At 39.1% G+C, this 15,731-nt stretch overlaps 1 protein-coding gene across 1 annotated transcript in view; it reads left to right on the top strand.

Annotated features, from left to right (window-relative positions):
* Window positions 1–5,307: 5,307 nt before the first annotated feature.
* The window catches only part of PPFIA1 (PTPRF interacting protein alpha 1), a 2,891,353-nt gene continuing 2,880,929 nt past the window's right edge, over window positions 5,308–15,731 (top strand). Inside the window, exon 1 of the mRNA XM_044082514.1 lies at window positions 5,308–5,560. The gene's annotated coding sequence lies outside the window, so the exon portion shown is untranslated. The remainder of the gene's footprint in view (window positions 5,561–15,731) is intronic.

The following is a 15,731-nucleotide window of genomic DNA, read 5'->3' as shown; positions in this document are numbered from 1 at the left end:
TATTGACTATGTATTACTTAATTACTTGGATCAGTTAGATCATGGTTGAATTATATAAAGATAGGGGCATCCTTAACATTCTATATTGACTATGTATTACTTAATTACTTGGATCAGTTAGATCATGGTCGAATTATATAAAGATAGGGGCATCCTTAACATTCTGTATTGACTATGTATTACTTAATTACTTGGATCAGTTAGATCATGGTCGAATTATATAAAGATAGGGGCATCCTTAACATTCTGTTTTGACTATGTATTACTTAATTACTTGGATCAGTTAGATCAGTGGTCGAATTATATAAAGATAGGGGCATGCTTAACTTTCTGTCTTGACTATGTATTACTTAATTAATTGGATCAGTTAGATCAGTGGTCGAATTATACATGAATGAAAATTAATGATGCAAAAAGTGTTGTAGTTTATTAAGGGCCATATTACATAAGAATATCCCTTTTCTTTGGGGAGCATCAACTTACAAATGTGGGGATCTGGATATCCTTATGACAAAAACTTTAATATTTAATAGCAGTGCACATATTATAAAAATAAAGGTCTGGGAGTACTAGAATTGTTAACTAAGAATATAACTAAATTGTTACGTGTACTAAAGCAATTAGTTATTTTTCTTATACCAGGCCAATTTTAGAATATGACTCCGTTGTTGTGCTTATTCTGAGAGGAATTTGTTATTATTAGAAAGTGAGCACAGGTTTATAGAAAAGGATACCTGAGCTTAAGTAATTATCCTACTGTCAACATTTGAAGCAGTCCAAATTGTACTCCTTACATTATAGATGCTTTAGGGGAAGTGTAGATCAGAGAGTACGTGCTATGTGCTGTATCTTTATGAAGCACGTCACAAACTGAATGTGCACGTATAAATGTTAAGCACGTGCCATTCCTAGTGCCATTTTGAGAGTGCAGCCAGAGAGTAACCATGTATGATTACAGCAGTTAGTTTGTATATGTTACTTAAGTTAAGGTCAGTAAACTTCTATTGTGATGTGTATGTATAAAATAAAGCTGCTTGAATGGAACCCACAAAGACTCTTCTATTGTGTCCAAAGTAGGAGAGCGACAGAAAGGTTCTGTTTAGGTAGCAGAGCACAGCATGATGTTGAATTACAAACTTTATTAACTGTAGGAACATTTGTTATAAATAAAAATCGGAAGAATAATGATACTTACTTATAAAATAGAGTTTAGTAGAACTACAAAAATAAGTTTATTAAACAAGCTGTAGTTAGGTCCCAGAATAAACCACCTCCGGTTATTAGCAAATGTTCATATCTGCAAATATTTAAAAACCATTTGAATAATTGGATAGATAGTGGATCATGTTCTTTAAATGTGGAGTCTAGACTTTAATGAGGCCTTTGAGCCAATGGACAGTTACATCAAACTATGACTCTATGAATTGTTTAATTAGATCTACCATAAGTTCCTGTTATGTCACCTAAAACAATATCATAATGATAAACCCTAAAGTAACGAATGTGGTTTGTAGATTTACTAATGATAAATGGTATAAAACAATATGTTATATGCACAGATTTGAGTTTCCACTTTTGTAACATCTGTAGTCTTGCAAGCATTTTGAAATACTAGTTTTGGTTCCTGTATACACTAAAAATCTTTAGGCACATGGTAAGTTTAAAATGCCTATGCACCAATTAATGCAAGTTCACTCTGCTACCAAGTCACTCCCATTATGTTTTCAGTACACATCGTCTTTAAATTAATCACTGATTCACTTATTAAGTTCCATCCCCTGGGAGATCAAAAAACTCACCCTATGGTTTCAGTTGACGGCAGTCAGTGAAGAAGAAAGGTTGGCTCTTCTAGCTCTTTCTTTCTCTTAGTCCTAGGTGAAGAATTGAAAAACAACTTGATCTATAAATAGTGTTTCCATCTGCTTCAGACAATGGGATTATCATTTGTGTTAAGACCACTATGCTCTTTAATGGACAGTTTCTCCTTTCCCTACTGTTGTGTGACTGAGGAGTGTGTGTGTGTGTGTCTGTGTGTGTGTGTGTGTGTGTATGTGTGTGTATGTATGTATGTATGTATATATATATATATATATATATATATATATATATATATGTAATATATATTTATATATCTATATATATATGTATATTATATATATATATATATATATATATATATACGTAATATATGTATATATATATATGTGTGTGTATGTGTATACATATATTTGTATATATATATATATATATATATATATATATATATATATATATATATATATATATATATATATATATGGTTCCACTTCAGAATCACGAATTACTGAAAACACGAACTTCATATGGTCGAGACCATATGATCGAGTTTTCAGAAACTCGAAATTGTGAAGTGTTAAAGAAAAAAATTTATTTTAGTTGAAAATAGGATTTTTGCAGGGGTTCAAGTCCCCCTGCACCCTCCCTACTTAAATATACCATCTCTGTTATCGCACTATAGCGAGGAAATGGGAAATCTCCCATTCTGTGCTTCTGCATACAGCGTGGAATGGGAGATTTCCCTTTTCCCCACTGTAGCACAATCTCAGTATTGATATATTTAAGTGGTGGGGTGTAGGGGGTGCAGGGGGCTTGCCCCCTTGCAGAAATGATGTGTTTTACTTTTTTTTTATTTTACTTTGGAATTTTGAGTTTCTGAAAACTTGATCATATGGCCTCGACCATATAAAGTTCAAGTTTTCAGTAATTCAAGATTCTGAAGTGGAACTATAAATATACGTATATATGGATCTATCTGAGTTCATCGACATTTTAAAATACCGAAAACGAAATAACCGACACCAAAACAGCGAAACTCATATAACCGACGCCAGAAGATCGACAGTTCACAAACACGACATCGCATACACCCGACACAACATACCAACAAACAAAACACATCCCCTATCCAACACTCACACACACAACACAAGCACACCAAAATCCTTACAAACAAACACTAACCCATACATACACAACTATCCACAACCCTGACCCAAACCCTTACCCTAAGGTCCGTCACTATCGCACACTCACCTAACGCGCCTAACCCTAACTCACTTATCCCACCCCTACCCTACAAAACACCAACATCGACACTTACCTTACTCGACACTCACCTAACCCGCCTAACCCTAACTCACTTATCCCACCCCTACCCCTACAAAACACCAACATCGCACACTTACCTTACTCGCACACTCACCTAACCCGCGCCCTAACCCTAACTCACTTATCCCACCCCTACCCCTACTAAACACCAGCATCGCACACTTACCTTACTCGCACCCTATCGTCCGTCACTACCGCAGACTTACATATCCTTTCCCCATCGCAGCTTCTCAGCGTCGGTGTCTTCTTCCGTCGGTCTTCTGCCTCGTCGATCTTCTGGCGTCGGTGACGTGACTTTCGACATTCTCGTGTCGGTTATTTCGTTTTCGGTATTTTAAAATGTCGATGAACTCAGATAGATCCATATATATATATACATATATATATACAGACACATAAATATATATTTCAGATTTTTTTAGATGGGCTTTTCCCTGGGATCCTTTTCAGGCATGACCTACGTCATAGTTGTTACAGGCAAGTGGTACAAACTGGTTAACTTCTGCTTATTACCCTGTAGTTTTCAAAACACATTTAAAAGTGTTAATTGGTTACACAACTTGACAGTTGCACACACAAGTGAAATAAATTAACTTACAAAGAAAGTTGAACAAAACTCTTCTAATGAAAGCCTTAGTTTTTTTTGTGTAAAAGAAAACAGAAATAGAAAGAGATCCACCAGTTATTTGCAGTTTACAAAGCCTTGTGTTATATGGATTTTGATACTCAATAATACAGTTTTTACATTACTATACACTTTGAATAGGTGTGGGATGGCTATCTACAAATTTACATGTTGACAAATAGTCAGTACATATTTATGCGATTTACATATAGTCTGTATGTAGACAGAGTGCCACACGCAGATACACATATACCGGTGGTTATCACCATACTACTGTTATCCAGGTGTCATCCCATGGTACTCAAATTACCGCTCTGATACAACCTACCAAATATGTACCGGTGAATCGTTTTAAAATAGGACACGTGGGGTTCTTCAGAAATTTGTACTACGACCTTTTCTCTTTTCCTTATTCTTAAACAAACTGAAACATGAACTGCCTTCACTACACATTACTGTATATGCAGATGATTTGGCCCTGCTCTATTGCATCATTCTAAACTCTCTAACCTACCTCCTGCATGCTGCCCAGAATCAGCAACTCTTAATCATACAACTCATTCTGGCACTATAGAAAACAAAGCCCCAATAAGGGCTCCCAGAACTAGCATTCATTAGCCCTTAAGGTAGCAAGCCCAAGTTCACCTCCCAATGTACCTGTTATAGGTAACTCCATAGTTAGACACTCAAATGCCCCACACACCAAAGACAGAGTGATGATTAGCTACCTCTCAGGTGCCAGGATCCACACTGTCACTACGGCCTTCAAGTCCCTTCACCCCAGGTACACACATCAGTTGGTCATTGCTGAGGTGGGAGCGAATGACTTGAAATACATCTGCTTGGATCGTATGACGTTGGACATGATGGAGTTCTCAGAATATGCATTTGAAATTGATGTTCAAGTAGTATTGAGGAGTATCCTATCACCACCAAGAATGATGCCTCAATACAAAGAGAAGAGAGTTGGCTTTAATTGTTGGCTTAGCTACTAGTGTCATTCGGGGGGATATAACTATCAGCCTGGGAGATGTTTGAGAGCCCCAGCTGCCTTGCAAAGGATGGTCTGAATCTCTCACTGCAGGCTTTGTATTTTGGCTAAGACTTTTTTAGTCAAAGTCATTCATGCACTGTATAAGTAGTAAATGCAAAATCTTAAAAAAAATCAAGGCATTTTGCAAAATGAAGTTTAGTTGGAAGCTAAAACAGTTAACTATTTAAATATGGAGTTGATGTCATTCAGTGACTCTTGCAGGGGCATCTGTTTCACTTTTGCCAAAAAAAAAAAAAACAAACACTTTTCAAGGTCTGCAGCAGGAAAAGATGTTGTAAGGTATATGCTAATAACCAGAGGAGAGTTCAAGTATCAGCTTTCCTCAGCAGCCCTAAACCCTATCAACTTTCTCCTTTGGAAATCAGATTATTTACATACACATTAACTGAAGGTGAGTCTCACTTTTCGGAGGCGGTGCTTCCGCTGGGAGAACTTCCTACCTGCTGGCCATCTTGTGACGTACGTGACCACCGGCGTGTGTGTGATGTCATTTCGTTAGGTGGGAAGAGGGGCGGACTTGGCGAACGTTTCCCTGAATTCCTGAATTTCCTGAAATCAGATCCCGGTGGCCAGTGTGAAGCAGCACAGGAAGCTGGTAGCTCGGCGGCGTCCTATCGTGTCATTTTACGTCGCCATTTTGCCCAGGGGACAGCGGTACTGCTGTAGCCAAGCCATCACTGTATGGATATATACATATGATTTGGTCCCTGTAAGCACCAGGAAAGCTGTCCACTGTGAGTATTTTGGGAAGTTACACGGCGGCTGGTTGTGTTAGCCTTTGTGAGCCTGCTGTGGTTGTGTGTTGTCCAGATGTATGACTAGCCTGGGTAGCTGTGCAGACATAGTCTACAGTGCTGTAGAGGCACGTAGGACAGATGAAGTGAGAATCCTCCTGTCAACACAAGCCGGACCAGGTGCCGGCACAACGTATCACTGTTGCCTTAAGTTTTTGTGATGTGTGCTGTCATCTTCATCATCTCAGCCCTGACAAAGATGGCAGATGTGCTGTCAAGCTGTACAATGCTGAGATCCACTGTGCAGTCACTAGGATTGCCTCCACTGGAGTCGGTGACTCTGGAGAGATTTCCTTCTTGTGGTGGGAATGAATGGGGCCCAGCACCCCCCTGCAGTCTGATGATGATGTTCCTGCAGCCGGTGTCGTTGGCATTGGGCTTGGCAGGCATGATGATGATGATGATGTGTATGTGAAATGATCGGCTGTTAGGGTTGCAGCATCTTGTGTACTTTCGCATGGTTTCTTTTCGGAGCAGGTGATGTGTTTACCTTGGTTTTTCTAGCTGTGAATGGTGTTCTGTATCGGGATGTTGCATGTGGAGTGGTGTGCTGGCGTGACTAAACTTTTTGATGAGTGTTGTACAACAGCTGGCAGCCAGACATTACCGTAACACTCATTTGTTTTCTTCTGTGGGGTGTACATAGTGTACCTGACTCTCACAATAACAGGTAAACAGGTGGCTGTTGAATGTGTCTCCTTCACACTTAGCTTGTGATCGGCACATGGGGGCTGCTTGGCGAACGCTGTCTTCCCATTCTGCTTAAGTTGGACTGCTGATCACCTTACCCTGAGTTTTATTTGCCCTCTGTCTGTATTGTGTAGTTAAGGTGAGCTGTGGCTGTGGTCAGGGGTAAACAGGAAGCTTGTTTTGAGTCCGGTTATCGTGATAACTCCTGAAACTGCCACTAGATGTTATGTTTTACAGAACGTTCACATTTTCAGCACACCAACGAGTGGGTTGGCTTATTTATTTTGACATTCACTAAATCTCAGCTGTACAAAGAGAAACCACTGTAACTTGTATGGACTCCAGTTTAGCTTCATCTGTAGGTCAAATAATGATTCTAAACCATTTGTTTAGGATTTTTTTTAATACAACTCATGGTTTATATTTGTGTGTGGATTAACTAAATTTAGCAACATTTATCTTGTTTGGTTTGTTTTGCTTGTGTTGTAATTAGTTGTAAAACTGTTAACCTTGTAAACCCTCTGCATGAGTTTGGTTACATTCAGCAAATATTTACTCCAATTATGGGTTATGTGTTGGCCTTATTTTATTTAGTTTTTAATGGTGTTCTTAAATATCCTTTCTTTTTTAATTACGTTCTTCACTTTCATTCTAACTGACGTAGAATGATGTTTGTTGTTTTTTCCCCAGGTTTTCGAGGCTTTGAAATCAGTTGCGTTACTTCTGTAGTTAGCAAGATGACTGGTGGAATTTTTAACTTTCTGTAAGGGTGCTGTAGAGTTCAGGATGTCTAGTAAAGACTGGTGGAAATAGTTAACTGATTTGGCCAGGGATAGATATTTTAGTGGAGTCCAGTTGCACTGTTTTATTAGTATGTTAAAAAGATGTGCTCTTGAAAATATTTTTAATCCATTCCTGTTGTACGTTGTTGTTTTTTGTACTTTAATTTATTTCTGAATTATAAAAGTATTGTGATTGTTGCACTTTGAGTTTGAGTGTACTTGAGGGGTGAATGTAATTATAATTAATATCCAGTCTAGAATGCTATGTTCAGGTATTAGGGGAGATTATTAACGTGGTTAAGCAGAAATAAAAGAGAGGTTTATTGTGGTTAAATTGCACTTGAAAGTAATTGTTTTTAATGAAGTGCGTCAGTAAAAGCTTTGGGCTACAATGAATGGCTTAAAAGTATCTGACTATATGGGGACTATACTGTCTTATATACTTATATATATATATATATATACTATAAAGTTATAGTTTGAGAATATGTAATGCACAGAGCATTATCAGAAATGTTTTGACTTGTATGTAGTGTTAGCAGAATAAATTGTTATGGCTGTCATCAATAAAATTTGGTTTCCAAATGAGAACATTTCTGAATATTGTTGTGGATGGTGCATTGTAAGGTTTTAGATAGATTCACCTGCTTTCCAACTTATTTATTTGCGGTGTGGACTTTATGCAGTATGCCAGTAAGCATCTTTAAAATGGATATCTTCATATAATGGTCTAAATGCAAAAGATCAGATTTTGGGGGAAAGTATGGATGTCTGTCCCTCCTTTTTTTTTTTTTTTTTTTTTTTTTTTTTTAAAACAGATGATAACACTACTTGTTGAATCTTGGATCCAACTTGTTTTGGATAATTCACTATGCACAGATTGGGCTCCTTTTCTGTCATTTAGAGCAGGGGTGCTACACACTTCCTCAAATGAGGTAGAAAAGTAAATAGCAAATTTGCTAAGTCCAGCAAGGGAAAAATAAACATTTTTGGGTTGTTTGACTATCAGTTTTAAGGTTTTTAACATTAGGAAATTTTGACAGCAGTTCTGCATTTCTGTTGAACATACTAAGAAAAGAGAGTTGTACATAAAGTTTTTATATGGCCAGAAGTGGCTGTATTGTAAAGAGCATTTAAAATCTCTCTTGTTAGCAAGCGAATATTACTGAAGTGATGTCACAGCCATCGGATGTTGAGTAATTGATGTTGCATGTGTAAGGTATGGTATGGATTCGGTCTTAATGATAGTAAAAACGTACTGCATTTAGGAACCGCCAATAAACAATGGCTGTGACTTAAATAATCATCAGGTGGTCTCTTCAAGTAAAGCCGTCGAGTGTTGGTGCACCATACTGCTAGTATTAACAGGGTCATAGGTTTCGCTGTTAGGCTTATGATCCACGTGTCTGTAAGGAACTCGACTGCCTTAACCTTGTTTATTTTCTTTCCATTTGTGTATCGGGTTTGTTGTTTGAAAAAAGTTAGTTACTGACCCTACTGATTGTAAAGAGAAACTCACTCAGTATTCAGTCCTTTTCTAATGCAACTGTCATTGTTTTCCTTGTTTGTTTATTTATTTTAATGTTAGGCCTCCTGATTGCAACAATACAATTTTAAATAAAATGAAATCAGATCTCGCCAAGCAGAGGTCATCAATTAGTAATGTATAAAAACTGAATGTAATGGTGCTTCTTGAAGCCTTTTTGAGTAGTTTAAAGTCTGTAAAAGACATCATTATATTAATTTAAGGTACAAAATGTGGTACAGTTATCTCCCTGGAGTTACCAGACGTACCGGTTAACTCCCTGGAGTTACCAGACGTACCGGTTAACTCCCTGGAGTTACCAGACGTACCGGTTAACTCCCTGGAGTTACCAGACGTACCGGTTAACTCCCTGGAGTTACCAGACGTACCGGTTAACTCCCTGGAGTTACCAGACGTACCGGTTAACTCCCTGGAGTTACCAGACGTACCGGTTAACTCCCTGGAGTTACCAGACGTACCGGTTAACTCCCTGGAGTTACCAGACGTACCGGTTAACTCCCTGGAGTTACCAGACGTACCGGTTAACTCCCTGGAGTTACCAGACGTACCAGTTAACATTGGCTGTACACAGTGCAGTTTTCTGACTTTGGTAGCTACACACTGGTCAGAGGTTAAATTGCTGTCTGCTGTAACTAGATCTTTAAATAGTCAAATAATCAAAAAAAAATCATTAGCTTGTAGTCATAATTTGTTTGGGATTCTGTTTTTGTAGACACAAAAGCCATTACTATTGTATCAGACTTTCATTTATTTATTTTCTTTTTGTTTTGGGAGTGGCATGCTGCATTGAAGTAATTGTGTTAAATAGTTTGCAGTCATTTAGCATATTTGGCTATCCATAACCCATTTCCCACTTCTGAGCATAATCAGTCTGAAACAAGTGACCTTAACACAGATCCCTTTGGCCCTCCATCACTTGTGTCCTGTGTCTTACCTAGTTTTGCCCATTAAGTTTCATATGCATAGACATTTAATAGGTTTAATTTTCCTTCATCACCAAATTTTATTATTTGTTAACTTGGTAGTGTCCGACTTGGTTGAAAAAAAATTCCCGTTTTTCAGCAGAGACCCAGGGAGAAAAGCTCCACAACAAAAAATAACATTATTATGGTACAAGCAGTAAACTTATTAAGTAGTACATTGCTAACAAATATGTAAATGAGCTTAAACATATTAAGGTAAAATATAATAACAGAATACAATATAAATATCCATGTTTCAGGCATACAGGAATGCAATTTTTTTTAACAGTATATATGAGTACGTAAGTTATGTATCTTTACAAGGCGAGTCACTTTGAAAGACCAAAATTGGTCATGTAGTTTTACAAATTAGGTCATCTGAAGGAACATAGATTAATAAAGATAAGATGGATAGTGGGATAGTCCTATGTGGGATCAGCGCTATTTGAGCTAACGTGTGAGATGAGTTGGGGAATAAACAGGAAGAATATTAGTTGGGAGCAATACAGAGGTGTAGCCAGTTATCATTTAAATAGTCTTTTCAGGGTAGTTTTAAATGTGGACAGGTTGGGGTTTTTAGTTATCTGAGGAAGGGTTTTCCAGTCTTTGGCTATTTTATGGGAGTAGAGGGAGTCTTCGTGATAGTTGTGAGACTGGGTTACTTTTAGAATTAGTTTGTTGGATGACCTGAGGAGTCTACAGTTTGTGTTTGGCTGGACTAGGTTTGATAGAGCTGAGCAGTCAGTAGGGTTGAATATGATTTTATGGGCAAATGAAAGTTGTTTTAGTAATAATAGGTTGGGAAGTTCTACCCAGTTGAGCTGTCGGAGAGTGGTGCAGTGGTGTGTTCTGTGGTGTTGGTTGGTGACAAACTTAGCTATTCTGTTATAGCAGGAGCCCAGTTTGTTTAGGTTGGTTTTTGATAGGTTAGTAAAGACCCCCCCAGAGCAGTATAGGAGGGTGGATAGCAAGTGGGATCTTGCAGTGACCAGTCCAGCTTGTTGTGTACGGTAAGGTGTAACCCTGTGTAGAGCACCTAGTTTAGAGTGCATTTTTTTTTTGTTGGTCAGATAGATGTGTTTTAGCAAATTTTAGTGAGTCATCTATGGTTACCCCTAGCAGCTTGGTCTGATTGGTGGGTTTGTTTTTTGTACCGTTGCTAGATAGTGTGGAGAGGGATTGGGTACTGGGTTTGGAAGATTTATTAGAGAAAATTATGAGCTTGGTCTTATTTGGATTTAGGATGAGTTGGTGGCTGGTGTGTTACTTTTCAATGAATGGTGATTGCATTTTGTGTTGGAGTTCTTGTGGAGAGTGGGCTGAGCAGATAAGGGAGGAGTCATCTGCATTTTGGATGACGGTGGCATGTTGGGTGGCAGTATATAGGTTGTTGGTAAATATGAAGAGGAGGGGCCCAAGTATGGAGCCTTGTGGTACCCCCATGGTGACTGGTAATAGTGGGGAGAGTCTGCCCATACAGTGGACTGTTTGACGGTCTGATATATAACTGTGAAACCATGTTAGGGGTGTGGTATTGAGACTGTAAGTGGTAAGTTTGTTGAGGAGCAGCTGATGGGACACTGTGTCAGAAGTTTGTGACATATCTAAGAAAATGGCTGAGAAAAGTTGTCCTTCAATTTTGAAGTGGCAAATGGTCTCTGCAATGGTTGTGAGGGCTGAGTTAGTACTATGTTTAGGCCTGAAGCCATACTGGGTGCTGAAGAGTAGGTTATTGGTAGTGAGGTGATTCATGCATTGCTGGTGGATACATTTCTCTAGAATTTTGGCAAGGGGGATAGAATGGCGATGGGACGGTAGTTATGTCTCTAGATGGGCCGCCCTTATAAAGTGGTATGATATGAGAGATTTTCCTTAATTTGGGAACGTATTGTTTAGAGAGAGAGCTATTTATTAGTAGTGATATGGGGTAGGCGATGGATGGGACAGCTAACTTTAGGTAGTCATTTGGAAGTTGGTCAGCAGCTAAGCAGCAGGGTTTTAATTTCCATGGGAGTTGTTTATGTAGGAAATTGGAATGGGAATAAAGGAGGAGTTTGCGTCATCAGAGGGAGGGGAGGGGACAATGAGCAGTGGGACTGAGATAAGTGATAGCCTCACAACTCATTTCCCACTTCATCAACTCTAAGGGCACAAAAGAGATAGTAGTGAGGGGGGCAGGGGTAGGAGTTGTACCTGGGATAAGGAAGTGCTTGATATTCTGCCAGAATTTTTGTGGATTGTGCTGGTATTTTTGTTAGCAGGTGAGGAAATAGGTTCTTTTATTCTTGATGTTTTTCTTAGCATGGTTTCTAAGTTGTTTGTAAAGGGCGAGATTGTTGTTATTTATGGTCATATGATATAGTGACCAGGCCCTGTCTCTTTGTTTCATTAGTTTTTTTTTTAGAAAGCTATGGTACCTGTTTGTTTTTGAGGAGGCAATATTATTTAATATTTCAAGGAATTTCTTATTAAAGTATTCTACAGCTAGGTCTAGTTGCAGTTTTTTTAATGGGGACCAATTGCAGTTTTGTAGTAGTAAACTGACTGTGTCAGAGGAGAAATATTTTTACTACTGTGTATTTGTACAATATGCCTTGTTCGGATATGCGTTTTCTTCCTAACTAGAAATATAGGGGCATGGTCACTTAGTATGACTGGTAGACAGCCTGCCTAGTACCCATGGTTTGGTTTGTTAGTTAAAATCCAGTCTAGAAGTGATTTTTTTATTGGAGTGCTTGTCGATGCAGGTGGAGTAGTTAATAATTTGGGTGACGTTGTTTAAGTTTTATAAATGAGTTAGGGGAGTCAGAGGAGCAGGAGAACCAGTCTAAGTTGAAATCACCTAGAATGATGGTTTCTTGGGATAGAGAAAAAGATGACCAGGATGGGAGGGATTCTATGCTGTGCAGGTTTTTGCCTGGTGGTAGGTAGATGGCTATGATGTTAAATCGATTTAATTTGGAGGTGAGTGCTAAGGAGTTCAGCAGGAGAGATGTCTGGTGGGGAACAGTTTAGTTTTTCTAGATTAAGTTATTCTTTAAACGTAATTGCTACACCCCCACTACATTTGGTTATACAGTCCTGTCTTATAATATTGTAACCATTTGTAGCAATTTCAGAGTCTGTTTGGTGTGGGGCTTTAACCAGGTTTCAGTTATGACTGCAATGTCTGGGGTGTAAGAGTCAAGGGTGGCATGGAATTCAGGTAATTTGTTTGCTCTGCTTCTGAGATTAAAGCATGTAATGAGAAGCTCAGAGCTACTGGTAATAGATACAGATGTATAGGTAGTGGTGTCTCTGAGACTATGGGTGGATGTGGAGGAACAGGAGCTTGGGGGTAATGGGTAGGTTACATGGTAATAGGTAAAGATGTATAGGTAGTGGTGTCTTCTGAGAGTATGGGTGGATGTGGAGGAACAGGCAGATCAGAGTTACTGTTAATAGGTAAAGAGGTGTAGGTAGTGCTGTCTGTGAGACTATGGGTGGATGTGGAGGAACAGGAGCACTGGTAATAGGTAAAGAGGTATAGGTGGTGCTGTCTGTGAGACTGTGGGTGGATGTGGAGGAACAGGAGCTTGGAGGTAATGGGTAGGTTACATGGGAGTTGCAGATGGGGCCAGGACTGGGATGGATATCTGATTGGAGTTTTATCTTTGTTGGAGAGTATAAAATTAGATGCTTGAGTTTGGTTATAAGTTGGTTATACCAGTAGAAGAACAACTGAGTGTTGGTGTGTTGTATACATCTTGAAGGGAGGATGCTATTTAATACAGGGTAAGTATTGTTGATGATAGAATGATAATGTTTGCATTAGAGGTGTGGTGAGGTGTATGTGAGTGTTGGGGATGGGTGCTTGGTGACATTGTAGTTATGGGGGTTGGAAGCATAATAAGCAAGGAGGAGGATGCCTGATAATAGTGTTGTAGAGCAAGCAGTTTTGTCCTTTCATTCTGACTGGAGAGTGGGTGTGGAATCAGGAAGTGAGGTATAGGAAACTAGAGTGTAGTATGGTATTGTGAGAGGTTGTTTCTAGGTGAGGTTAGTGAGGAGGGAGTTGTGTATAAGAGTTGAAGTTAGAGGGGTGTGGTTAGCTGATGTGGGAGATAAGTGGATTGGAGAATTGTACAGGGGGTATGGTTAGTTTATGAATAAAGGAAATGAGATGGGGTGGGTGGGAGTGGGGGTAGGGGAGTGGAGTGTGCTGGCCTTGTGTAAGAGTGAGTTGGACAAAAAACATCACTCAGTCCACAGACTGGTTGTAGGTATTTGTGTTTGGAGAAAAGGTACCTTGCCTTTCTGTTAGGTTTTGTTTTCTTTTGAATGTATGTAGGACTTTACAGAACAAAAGTACTATCTTTATGATGTGCTGTTTAGCCAGTTCAGAAACCTTGTGCTGCGTATTTGTACTTATGTTAACTTTACTGTGTTTGGGTTAGCTGGGAGTCAGGAACAACTACTAAAAGGGTATGTGACTGTGTATTAAGGATTTTTGTAGTTAAAGATTACAAGAAATGCTAGCTTGTGAATGGTGTGTGTGTGTGGGGGGGGGGGGGGCAGTTGCCATCCCTGGCCTACAGTTAACAAAGTACACTATGCACTTAATATAGGGATAAGCCCAAAATATTTTGTAATTCAGGTGCACCTACAATGCTTTTTAGTCAGTTTTCTTGCAGGATGATTGTTTCATTTAATTGTTTAGTGGCCAGGTTCATGAAGTTGCTAGAGCAGGTAAAAACTGCCATGGACCAGTAGGAGTGGAATGGCTGAGCAACCCATTCACAGCGGCTGTGGAAATCTGAAAATAAGAATGGAGGGTACTTGCGTATTATCGCAACCACATTTGTATGGTCATGAAATTCGCTTACTACAAGTGAAACAAGGGCATTTAAGACTCAGAAAACATCCTCAGTGTTTCCTACTATTACATTACATTGCTTAACTATCAGGAGCACAGTAAGTTGTACACATACGTAGGTAGTTTGTATCGCCAGTTACACAATGTCATTATATGCAGTGTAACAGTGCTGCCATTACATGTTGTAATTGCAAGCAACTTCCCAAGCTGCCAGCGTTCTTCCCGGTGTTTTTTTCTCCTTTCACCTTTACTGTCTAAATAAGAAGAAAAAAAAGAAAAAGCTTGTGCTATGCCTAATCCCAGCAACAGTCACAAAGTAATATCCACAAAGAAAAAACGTTGCTGGAAACTGCTGATGTAAAACCAACGTAGACTTTATTGACAACACAAAACAGCTCGTAGTTAGCGCTTTCGGGCCAAACCCCTTCATCAACTGTTTTGTGTTGTCAATAAATTCTACGTTGGTTTTACATCAGCAGTTTCCAGCAACGTTTTTTCTTTGTGGATATTACCTTTACTGTCTACCTCAAGCAAGGCTGACCACAAGTCAGATGGCAGGAACCTAATTCGACATACCAACATTAATAGACAACAGGCAAGGAAGCACGCAGTGGCAAAGTGAGAGCCACACACACTTTCCTTGGGGTGCTTTCTTTGAGGGAGCTAAGTCTGAAAAGAAATGCATGCTGTTATTTACTGACCACACTACTTGATGAGTTGGAACAGTTACTTTTCGTGAAGTCTGTCATCCTCCCTGTGCTCTGCGTTTCTTTAATAATAAATCCCATTTGTTAAATCTGACCCACGCAAAAAAGGGACGCTTTCTTAAACTTGGTGTTACACTCTTTTTACAACCTGCAGAAATCAGCGCATACGATACTAGTCATGACAATTACAGCGACACATGCGATACTAGTCATGACAATTACAGCGACGCAACTCAGGAAGAGGATGTTTTAAATTACTGATTTTCCTGAAGGCAATACACACTTTTTTGTCCACAGTAAAGACTGCTGATAACACTTTACAGTGTTGCAAGCCCTCCTTTCACCTGAAGTAATCTATTTCCTCAACCGCAAAAATGTGGTTGCGATAATACGCAAGTACCGAATGGAGAGTAAGAAACAAATGCTGCTACCTTTTTATAAAATGCCCCAAGATTCAAAAGGGCAGACTCTTCCTTTAACAAACCCATAGCATAGCATTCCATGTCTAACAGAGGTATGTCCCTCATGCCATTTTTTGTAAGCTCCATGGATTTACATAAGGTACTGAT

This window comes from Protopterus annectens, chromosome 9.part0 (genome assembly GCF_019279795.1).
Source record: "Protopterus annectens isolate FY-2018-M chromosome 9.part0, PAN1.0, whole genome shotgun sequence".
Taxonomy (NCBI): Eukaryota; Metazoa; Chordata; order Ceratodontiformes; family Protopteridae; genus Protopterus; species Protopterus annectens.
The sequence above is the reverse complement of the archived record's forward strand: the minus strand, read 5'-3'. Positions and strand labels throughout refer to the sequence as shown.